The sequence below is a fragment of the Balaenoptera physalus genome (genome assembly GCF_965194825.1).
Source record: "Balaenoptera physalus genome assembly, chromosome: 14".
NCBI lineage: Eukaryota > Metazoa > Chordata > Mammalia > Artiodactyla > Balaenopteridae > Balaenoptera > Balaenoptera physalus.
In genome coordinates, this window is record NC_138893.1 from 12001518 (window position 1) to 12013519 (window position 12002).

The following is a 12002-nucleotide window of genomic DNA, read 5'->3' on the forward strand; positions in this document are numbered from 1 at the left end:
AGTTGCTCTGCAGCATGTGGGATCTTAGTTCCCTGACCAGGGCTTGAACCCGTGTCCCCTGCATGGGCAGGTGGATTCTTAACCACTGCACCAAAAGGGAAGTCCAAGAAAGCCTCTTTTAAAACACCCACTAAATAATGAACCATTCCATACATCAAGAGTCCTTATAGTCTTTAAGATTTTGTTGTTACAATTTTTAAAAAAATGACGCCACCCTTTTCTGAGGATGAAGTTTAAAGGGACATAGGGAGATTTTGAAAGTTTCATACAGTTAAAAGAGAAGACCAAAAAATTCAAAGCATGATGAGTTCAAAGCAAAGGCATTTAGATTAGAGTCAAGAAATAAGGGAATTCTCCCCTGCATTTATTTAGCAACACAGGAAATAATCTGGTTAAGTGAAATTTGCAGTTAATGGAAATATAACCCTTTAAGTACTTATTAAAACATTTCTAATCACTTCAGACAAAATATTTTTAAAACTCAGCCTTTGAATAGTTAGATGAGGTATAGTAATCATAATTAACCAATTATTATTTATTATAATAATTCATTAATGCTATTAATTAATTAATTAATTTTGATTACGTCTGAGTCAGGACCATGGAGGTGGTAACCAACTGGTCCTGTGGCCGTGACACTGGGATGTCCCAGGGCCAGCAAAGAGTGGGCAGTGGTTTACCGCTTAGGTATATGTGCCTAATTGTGCAGTTTTATGTACCTTTTCTTATGTGGTCTTGTAGAAACCACAATAGCAAAAACTAAGTACTATCTTCACTTTGAGTCAAATAATACGATCATGAAATAGTCTATGTGCCAGCACACTAGCTAATTAAATTGAAGGAAACTTGGGTATTAGGTAAACGGGCAAAGAGGGACTCACTTCAATAAAAACATGGCGGTCTCTTCTGTTGAGGGAAATGCATGGGCCTTTCAAAAAAATTCTTGGGGGTGATTATTTTATTGCTCAGATGTCTCCCCCGCCTCCTTCCCTTTATTTATAATAAATAAATAATATTTATTTATTTCATTTTTTTCTTTTGGGCTTCAGAGAGAGAACAGGTCTCCTGAAGACTGAGGCCTAGACCCTACGTGGTGCTCCTCTATCCTCTCTCTGAAATTAAGGTAAACTACAGTATAAGCCACTTCTCTTTCTATCCCGCTCACTTGAGCCGCAAGAAGGAGCCAAATAGCGCATGAGTCTCATCCCGAGATGGAGGAAGGAAGGCATCACCACTTGAGGGGCTTCGCCATGGACGTGGTATTAACTGGCAAAATTGGGAACAGAATTCAGTCAGACATTTGAAAGAACATTTGCAAAAGAAGGTTATAAAAACAATTTCTCAGTGTATCTTGTGGAAATGATTTCTTTAAAAATTGCATTGGCCATCTGTATTTAGATGAATTGGTCTCAATGTAATAGTTATATTATAAATGGCAATACTTAGTATGCTAATATTATATGGATCATGAAAAAAAATTTTCTCTGAGATAATAAATAAATAAATAAGTATAAAAACAGTTTCTCTTTTTCCACCAAGAGCTCTATCCCCTGGGTCTATATTCCTCTGGGACACCAACAGGAGCAGGACCCAATTCACTAGCTCCACTCGGCATGAGTTCCTCGTCCTCCGGTTGGCCAGACCTTGCCTTCCCCAGCAGGAGGTGGATTCTTGGCCTGTGTCACTGTCTCGCTCTCTCGCTGTTCTGACTTCACCCACATCATCAGCCTTCTCAACCCCAGCAGGCTTCCCACTGCCGTCCCTCGACAGTCGGAACATCCACTGGTCACACAAATGTGAGTGTTCTGGTTCCTTCATAATCACTTGTCAGATGAATTAATAAATTGGCTTTCCGCCTTTCGGATCAATCTTTTGAGCTTAGTTAATATATACCTGCTTCTAAGAGACAAGTGGCGAAATTAAATTTCCAGGCCTGCGGGCGGAAGGCAGGGCCTGGCAGAGCTGCCGAGGTGTGGAGGGCCTCCGTGTGAGGTCTGTGGGGAAACACCAGGCGGTCCTCGAGACAACGCTTCAAGGACAGATGCAGGAGGGCAGTTTAAATTTTTCTGCATGCTTATGCTTTCTGTTTACAAGTGCACGTCGTTCCATCCGCAGTGCAAATTCCCCACAGGCGGTAATCAGCCCTAATGGATCTTGTAGATCTTTGCACAATGCTGAGTGCAAAATATGAGCTTAAATTCTCACTGAGGGGGAGGTAGTGTTCACTGGAGACCAAAATTTTGTGTTTCTAGTTGTTCTGACCCAAGAAATGCAATGTTCATGTGGCCTGGTAGATGCAGACAACAACAAAGAGGGGCTTCGGTCTGTGGCTTTGGCGGCTTTGGTCCTCCATCAACACCAGCCTTTATGGAGCACTTCCTGTATGCTCAGCTCAGAGTTAATCTCAGGTAAGTGGCAGAAGATAGAGCAGGCAGAGCTGGGATGCGGGTGATGGGCTGATAAGGGGAGCTGAGCTTAGAAGGCAGTAACCACTGGCCAGTTCTGTAGCATCCAGACAGAAGCATCACACGGTCAAGGGTAATACAGGAAGAAAGATACCCATGGCTTTTTTGTTGTTGTTGTTCTCTCAGTTTGGGAACTCCTCTTACGTGTGTACTTTTAAAAAGTTGAATGACATGTGATTACCACGCACACATTAAACAATAGGAAATGTCTAACCACAATCGCTGCGCTCACCTGTCTCCTGTGAATTTCCTCCGTCGTCAGGACGAAGATACCTGGTCATTCTTCTAGTGGCAGCGCGACATTCAGGGGGGTTGGGGTCCTTGGCTGTAGGCACAGCGGACTCTCCAGTCCGGAGCTCTGCTTCCCCTTCCTTTATCATTGATCATGCTGCCTGAATGTAGGAATATCACAGGGTTAGAGGCCCACGTGGGCTGATAGGCATCCGAGGCTTTGGCCGTAGGTTTTGTTACCCCCAAACCTGGGTTCGCCTCTTTGATGGGTGTCAAGCCAAAACACACAACCAAGCCAAAGATCGGGAGAATGAAGGATTGATTACTTGCAGCAAGGAAAGAGAACACGGGGGATCTTATCTAAGGCAGTGTCTCCCCCCCAACAGCAAAATTGGGGAAGTTGTAAGCTAAGGGTCCATGCATATTCATGAAGGGGCTGAGGCCTAGACGGAGTCCAAGCTTTAGCTGATTGAAGTCACCAGGGTCAGAAAAGGTCAAGAAGATCATCACCCCTTAGGTTCCAGTTGATCGGGTGGTTGAGCTTCAGGCTAATCTTTACCATTGAAACAAGACTTCGTGTCTTTACACCTGCTATATTATCTTTGCTATTGTTACTGCTCTTGCCTGGTAATAGTCTTTTGTTCCGACATTCTTTTGTTTCCTTAAGATCATTAATTACTGAGACCTGTTCAAGGGCAACCATTGTGGCCAGGCTTAGATCACAAAATGGCTTAGGCCCAAAATGGCTTCTCTTATGTCAAGAAAGCCATGTCGGGTTCCTTTTCTCCAGGGACCCCCCTACCCTGTCTGCTCAGAGTTATGAGTTCAAGGGTGGCCTGCCGGCCCAGAAGCCTGGGTCATCGTGTGCTGTTTCCAGCTGACAGGGGCAACCGTATGCCCTCGGTGATTGCAGATCAATGAATTCATGGTTCAGGGACCTTGTTATTCTCACTTTTTACTTGTTTCCTACTTCCAGTTGTTTTTCTTAGTTTGGCCCCTGCTCCCCACAGGCCCTGCGAACTCCTTCCCAAATCCTAAGGCTCAATGGCCAACGGAGGAGAGTTTTATTTTTTGAGTGGGCAGCTGGTCTAGCCTCCGCCTAAAACTGATTTTGAAATCTTCCCAGGGTTGGGGGCTCTGAGTAATCTAAACACAAAGTGAGACAGAAGGTTTTATCTTAATCCATTTTCAGTAAGTGCGTTATTAAACATTCAGCTTTTCAGACACAAATCGGCAGAGCCCAGGCAAGCACAATGATAAGAAATTTTCGGATGTTAATTATGTTTCCTTTTCACTGAAGCTCTCACAAGCAAATTCTGTGAGATCAGATGGAATTTTCAGTAGACTTTGCCAGCCAATTTTTTCATGTTGAAAAGCATAATGTTTTTCAGCTTGCGTTAAAGCTCCAGTGAGATAATTACCTCTCACTGACAAGGTCAATGGACAGCTCAGGATCTGTTCATTTATTTCTAAGACAGTTTCAGCTGCTAATACTGAGCTCCAAAGGAAATGATAACAAAGGGATATCGCTTGTAAATGAAAGTACAGGTTTCTTTCAGTGTGATGAAGTCTCCATGGCCACAACCCTCATCCTTACCCAAACCCTTCAACTCACCTTTCACCCTGGAGGCAAAGGACTGTTGGAAGAAACTGATTGTCACATTTCATTCCCTTGCACGTTGGAGGGAAAGGAAGGACAGATAGAACTGCCATGGACTTGGCCTTACCGACTCCATGTTCTCAGACTGATGCTGAAAACTCGGCCTCTGTGCACCAGTGCTGAATCAAATCTCGGAGACAGAGTTTTGGGTGAAGTAGAAAAGAACAGCCTTACTGCTTTGCTAGGCAAAGCGGGATACAGTAGGCTCGTGCCCCTCAATACCTCTGTGTCCCAAACTGGGAGGATTTGGTGAGGAGTTTTATAGCAATGCTTCAAAGGCGGAGTTGCTAATAAGGATCAGGGTGTGTGCAGGGCCTGCATTTTTTATATCTGGCCTCAGGTGGTCCCCTGCTGAGCTTCTCTGGTTCTCCAGGAATAAAGAATGCTTCATCAAGCAGTTAACATCTTCCATTTGTTGGGGGTTTTAGTTCTGCAGAAGAGCCCAAAGCTCCAGATGTTTGTTTAAGGAAACCGAGGCTTCAGCAGGAAACAAGGAGTGTCCTGGGAGCACTAAGACAGGATAAATCTTTGCGTCACTGTCGCTCCTCTACGGCCTGAGCGAGGAACCACTGAGTGGAGAGAAGGCATAACCAAGACCCCAAGCAGATTCCAGAGTGGAGACCGGCAGAGACAGAGCCAGGAACCTGGGTGTGAGAGCTAAACGTCCTGCCTTCCATGCTACCATGTTTACAACTTAATTAACATCTGTTAATTACAGTTAATTAAAGAAAACCAGACCTCTCAAGTTAATGAATGTAGTGCTTTTCTCTGTATGGGTAGATGCAAGAGTCTGGGCTCATTGAAATCATTTCTTTGATATGCACCTCAGCTGCCTAGGACGGGTATCCTATTCTTTCCCATCCTGAGGGCCCTCCGGGTGCACCGTTGGGGCTGGCTGCAGTGGCTGAGGGCTTGATAGCAGCATCCTTTGTTTGCTGAAGATTTCTTCCTTAGCGTAGCCTTGGAGGCCAAAGGCCCCCTTCCTTCAAGGGAAATCTTGCATTTAAGAATAGAAACAAGATCAAACCCAACAGGGACACCTATTGGCCAGGTTTTGGTCTTCAAAACATGCAGTTTCTATCTTCGTTGCTTGTTGAGTAATCAGAGTACTGAGGAAGTTTAGCTACTTTACAAAGAAAGAGAGGAGGAGAGAGGGGGAGAGCTGCCTTTGTCCACAGCCCTGGTCTCTGAGACTGCCACTCAACAAGCAGAACTTCAGACATCCTTTGTCTGCCTTTGCAGCACTATTTACAATAGCCAGGACATGGAAGCAACCTAAGTGTCCATGGACAGATGAATGAATAAAGAAGATGTGGCACATATATACAGTGGAATATTACTCAGTCATAAAAAGAAACGAAATTGAGTTATTTGTAGTGAGGTGGATGGACCTAGAGTCTGTCCTACAGAGTGAAGTAAGTCAGAAAGAGAAAAACAAATGCCGTATGCTAACACACTTATATGGAATCTAAAGAAAAAAAATGGTTCTGAAGAACCTAGGGGCAGGACAGGAATAAAGACGCAGACGTAGAGAATGGACTTGAGGACATGGGGAGGGGGGAGGGTAAGCTGGGACGAAGTGAGAGAGTGGCATGGACATATATACACTACCAAACGTAAGATAGATAGCTAGTGGGAAGCAGCCGCATAACACAGGGAGATCAGCTCAGTGCTTTGTGACCTAGAATGGTGGGATAGGGAGGGTGGGAGGGAGAGGCAAGAGGGGGGAGATATGGGGATATATGTATACGTATAGCTGATTCACTTTGTTATAAAACAGAAACTAACACACCACTGTAAAGCAATTATATACTAATAAAGGTGTTAAAAGAAAAAAAGATAAAGCAAAAAAAAAAAAAAAGAAATATTTTCTGAGAGCATCCAACATGCTGATGTTGTTTTAGAAACAACAGTAAATGAGAGGAACCAAACTATGACATTATATACACATCAATTTATTCCACAAATACTTATCAAATACCTACAATATGTCAAAAACTCTGCTAGTCGCTGTAGACACCAGAGTGAGCAAAACTCTGACCTCATCACGTTGACAGCTCAGCAGACTAAAACAATGATAGGACAACAGTGATAATGTAAGAGTGCTCTGGAAACACCAAAGAGATAGATAATAGAGAGAAATGTACCTCTACCATCATCTGGTCAAAACATGAGTTAATCAATATGCTTTGAAGTTACAAATATGAAGCGATCTCTTTCCTTGTTTAGTCAAGTACAGGATTCCACCACTTATCTGGCTACTTTTAGAACATAAACTTAGGTAAATAGTAATATCTATAGCATCTCCACCTGTATATCTTCATTTTTCTCCCTCTTCTGTTATAAATGAAATCATTTTTGTTCTCAATACTATTCATCTCCTTTTGTGAGAGAGCCCTGATACACTCATTGTTCAAGGCCCATTCTTCAAGATATTGGATTCCAAACAGCCTTGGGTCCTCAACAACACAGCTTACCATGAATTCTCCATAGGCAGCAAGGTCATGAACAGGGCAACATTCTTCTTGATTCAGCTCAGTTTGAAACTATTGGAAAGTCATCCCACTTTACACTCTCTTCAGGGACCCTCAGTCCCTGGCTACAATGATGGACCAGATCTGGGAAGTGAGTGAAAGCTTTGCAAAAAAGTGAATCCTTAAGCTGGCTCTTGAGGGATGTGTAGGAGTTTATCAGGCGGACAAGGTGTACTTTGGCAGCAGGAGAGGGAGGAGACTGAGGCTGGGGTTGGAGGGAAAGTAGGAAAGACAGTCCAGGCAGAGGTAAGAGGCTGCATGATGGCCAGAGCCACGTAACCACATAGCAGGTTGAGGGAGACACGTGTCCCTGAGTTCTGGGAGTGAGAGAGACGTGGAGACATGCTCAAAGCATCAGCTGCTGCTGGTACTGAAGGAGCCCCTGCTGCTAAGGGAACTTTTACCAAATTCTGGACCTGAGGGGAGTCACTGAGATTTTAAACCAAAGGGATACAGGATAACATTATGTTTTAGGAAGGTTCATTGTATTACTATAGCAGTATTAACATTTCGTTGCAGGTGTATATGGCAGTTCACTGTTCTAGCAGTCCAGACCTGCTCTGTCTTCCCGTTGATTAATTTCCCTTTGGCAGTAACTTCTCCAACTCCCAACCCCCCTAAGCTGCAGTGGCCTGTGTTTTCCTCTCAAGTGGTAAATACCTTTAAGGGAAGCCAGAAAAAAAGAGCAAATTTCACTATTGAAAATAACTCTGAGGCTTAATGTTTTTGTAAGGCAAAGAGCCACCCACTTGATTTTTATCCATCTTATGAATTTTGATTTTTTGGGGGATGTGAATTAAAAAACAGTGAAGTCGTGTTTTCTGGTTTCAAAAGGAAATTATACATGTAAAATCAGTGCTTCTGCCCTAAACCACTGAGCCGACGTCCTGTATTGCATGCTTTTAGTGAATAGACCTGATCTTTATCTTAAGTGGTATAACTTGAAGGATCTCTTTTGGATAAAGGTATTAGTCCAGACTGATAAATGAAATTGTTCAGTCTGTCTCACTCTGGTGGGTTTAGTTTCTAAGATACTGAAACTTAGGCTGGGTCATGCCTATTTACTACATTTGTTTTTCTTTCAAAAGCCCAGTGATTCCCAAATAAGTGGATCTTGGCAACTAATAATACGTGCCTTACTTATCCGGATTTCAGGCAATTTTAAATGATCTGATAAAAGTTTTTGCAGACATCTGGGGAGATTGTACTCAGCATTGACAAACAAGGGCCATTCTCATTTCAGGAGCCCTCATGAGCCTGTGCCTCGTAGACGCTCATTGGTGCTCGCTGAGTGAGCACAGATTGCCAGGAATCAGTATTTGGGTTCTGAGAGTCTTTTGCTAATGGTGAAAGAACGTACTATAATTAGGTAATTAAAGAAAGGAAATACTGAAAAACAAGTCAAGGAAATACCATACTGCCTCAGTTCTCAGCTAAAATTTGTCTTGATATACTATCGAGCATGAGAAAACTCCTACCCCAAAGTATTCCTAGACAATGAAATTCCATAGATAACCCTGGTATACAAAGCACACTCTAAACATTTGGAATTTACCAACAGATTAACAGGAGCACCAACTGCCCTTCCCCTTTCCCTCCCTCTGTGCTTTCTTGGTCAATTCCATCCTTCTTTCAAGTTCTTCCTCTGCATTCCTTTGAGGAGAGTGTTTCTCACTTGGCTTTCTTCTACTTCATCTTTTTCATCTTCTCTAACAGTGGCATCATTTGTGACAGCACCATGGTGGGTGTTATGGAATTCTAAGTGTCTCATTAAATAGTGCTTCTGGTATAAGAAAATCAACTTTGAGACAAAGCCAGGCTTTTTGGTATTTTATATTGATAAATATTCTGTATTAAGCAAGCAATTGAGAAGCCAACATGATGCCAACTTTTATACTCAACTCCTAGGGTGACTGAGGTAGTACCTTTAATATCACAGTGATAAAAATAAATTAAATTAAAATTATTGGAATAAATATAATACCCCAATAAGTGAGTTTTTTCTAATATAAGAGGACTTTCTTTTTTAAAAGAGGGAAAGTTATGTCACAAACCCATCTTTTACATTTAGCTGTTCAGTTTTCCTTGTACCATTTATTGAAGAGGATGTCTTTTCTCCATTATATATTCTTTCCTCCTTTGTCATAGATTAATTGACCATAAGTGTGTGGCCTTATTTCTGGGCTTTCTATTCTGTTCTGTTGATTTATGTTTTTGTGCCAGTACCATGCTGTTTTGATTACTGTAGCTTTGTAGCATAGTCTGAAATCAGGGAGTGTAATACCTCCAGCTCTGTTCCTTTTTCTCAAGATTGCTTTGGCAATTCAGGGCCTTTTGTGGGTCCATATAAATTTTAGGATTACCTGTTTTAGTTCTCTGAAAAATGTCATGGATATTTTTATAGGGATTGCATTAAATCTGTAGATTACTTTGGGCAGTATGAACATTTTAACAATATTAATTCTTCTAATCCATGAATATGGGATATCATTCCATTTCTTTGTATCATCTTCAATGTCCTTAATCAGTGTTTTATAGTTTTCAGAATATAGGTCTTTCACCTCCTTGGTAAGTTTATTCATAGGGTTTTGTTTTGTTTTTGGTGTGATTTTAAACAGGATTGTTTTCTAGGTTTTGGATAGTTCATTATTAGTGTATAGAAAAGCAACAGATTTCTGTATATTAATCTTGTATCCTGAAACTTTGCTGAATTCATTTATTAGTTGTAATAGTTTTTTGGTGGGGACTTTAGGGTTTTATATATACATTGTCATGCCATCTGCAAATAGTGATGGTTTTACTTCTTCTCTTCCAATTTGGATGAATTTTATTTCTTTTTCTTGCCTGATTTCTGTGGCTAGGACTTCCAAAACTATGTTGGATAAAAGTGGTGAGAGTGGGCATGCTTGTCTTGTTCGTGATTTTAGAGGAAAGGCTTTCAGCTTTTCACCATTGAGGATGATGTCAGCAGTGGGTTTATCATAAATGGCCTTTATTATGTTGAGATAAACCAACATATACCCTCTCTTCCAACTTTGATGAGAGTTTTTATCATGAATGGATATTGAATTTTGTCAAATACATTTTTCTGCATCTACTGAGATGATCATGTGATTTTTATTCTTTCTTTTGTTAATGCGGTGTATCACACTGAGTGATTTGTGAATACTGAACTATCCTTGCATCCCTGGAATAAATCCCACTTGATCATGGTGTATGATACTTTTTATATTTTGTTGAATTCAGTTTGCTAATATTTTGTTGAGAATTTTTGCATCTATATTCATCAGAGATATTGGCTTTTAATTTTCCTTTTCTGTATTGTCCTTGTCTTGTTTTGATATCAGGTGGCCTCACAGAATGAATTTGAGAGTGTTCCCAGCTCTTCAATTTTGGGGAATAGTTTGAGAAGGATAGCTATTAGCTTTTCTTCATATGTTTGGTAGAATTCACCTATGAAACCATCAGGTTCTGGACTTTTGCTTGCTGGGAATTTTTTTTTTTTAATTACAAATTGAATTTCACTACTCGTGATAGGTCCATTCAGATTGTCTATTTCTTCCTGATTCAGTCTTGGAAGGTTGTAATGTTTCTAGAAAATTTTCCATTTCTTCTAGGTTGTCCAATTTGTTGGCATATAACTGTTTGTAGTAGTCTCTTATGACTTTTTGCTTTTATGTGATATCAGTTGTTATTTCTCTTCTTTTATTTCTTATTTTGTTTATTTGGGTCCTCTCTCTTTTTTTTCTTGATGAGCCTGGCTAGATGTTTATCACTCTTGTTTACCCTTTCAAAAAAGCCAGCTCTTGGTTTCATTGATCTTTTCTATTATATTTTTTGGTCTTTATTTTATTTATTTCCTCTCTGATCTTTATTATTTCCTTCCTTCTGTTGATGTTGGGCTTTATTTATTTATTTATTTAGTCTAATTCCTTTGTTAGAAAGTAATTACGTTGTTCTTTGAAATTTTTCTTGTTTCTTGAGGTAGGTCTCTATTGCTATACACTTCCCTTTTAGAACTGCTTTTGCTGCATCTTATAGATTTTGGAAAGTTGTGTTTCCATTTTCATCTGTCTTGAGCTGTTTTCTGATTTCCTCTTTGATTGCTTCATTGACCCATTGTTTTTTCAGCAGCATGTTGTTTAGTGTCCATGTGTTTGTTTCCTATTTTTCTTTCTATAATTGATTTCTGGTTTCATACCATTGTGGTTGAGAAAAAATGCTTGATATATTTTCTATCCTCTTAAATTTGTCAAGAGTTATTTTGTGGCCCAGCATGTGATCTACCCTGGAGAATGTTCCATGTGCACTTGAAAAAATGTGTATTCTGCTGTTGCTTTTGGATGGACTGTCTCTCTCTCTCTATATTATATATATACACACACACATTTGGTCTAATGTGTTACTTAAGACCAAATTTTCCTTCTGGATTTTCTGTCTGGATGATCTGTCCATTGTAAATGGAAATTTCTAAGTACCTAGAGGTACCCAGGAATATAGAAATTTGTTTTAGTAGCAACAGTTTTGTGGATTATTGCTCTTATTAGCCTCTGCTAACTCTTTAAATTGCCTATGTTGAAGACCATAGGCAATACAGACAAGAGTATAGTGACAGGGGTTATACTAATCAAGGACTCTGCACACTTGAAGTCTTTCAGGAGTTCTTACATCTTCTTTGAGGAAAAGAAGTCTTTTCCCATTTAAAAATATTATGTTCTCTCTCTCTCTTCCTTTCTGTATTTAAATTGGAATAAATCTTCATTCTGAAACTATTTTGTGAATTTTATCCCATCACTCGAGCTAATTGGAACCTAGGGAATGATAAATCCCAACTTGACATTTCTTTGTGTGAGGGCTCTTCTTGTATCTCTCAGCCTTGCATATGATTATCTTCCCCAGCCTCCTCAATAGGCTCTTCATTGCCAGCAAAGACACAACCACTTTCTCTACCATTATGGGTAATAGCCTGATAAACACCCAGAGATGGTTCTTCCACAAATGACAGCACCTAATGAGGCTCTGGCAAGAGATTATTTTTGGTGATGCTGTTTTTAGGAAATGCTAGGAAAATGCTTCCTGTGGTAACTTATTAGCATGAAGAAAATCAACAGA

At 40.5% G+C, this 12002-nt stretch overlaps 1 protein-coding gene across 4 annotated transcripts in view; it reads right to left on the reverse strand.

The window, feature by feature from the left end:
* Positions 1-12002, reverse strand: part of MAP3K21 (mitogen-activated protein kinase kinase kinase 21) — a 136614-nt gene that overhangs the window by 60188 nt on the left and 64424 nt on the right. For all 4 annotated transcript variants that reach the window (XR_014252945.1, XR_014252946.1, XR_014252947.1 and 1 more), the window contains exon 12: positions 2698-2857. The gene's annotated coding sequence lies outside the window, so the exon portion shown is untranslated. The remainder of the gene's footprint in view (positions 1-2697; positions 2858-12002) is intronic.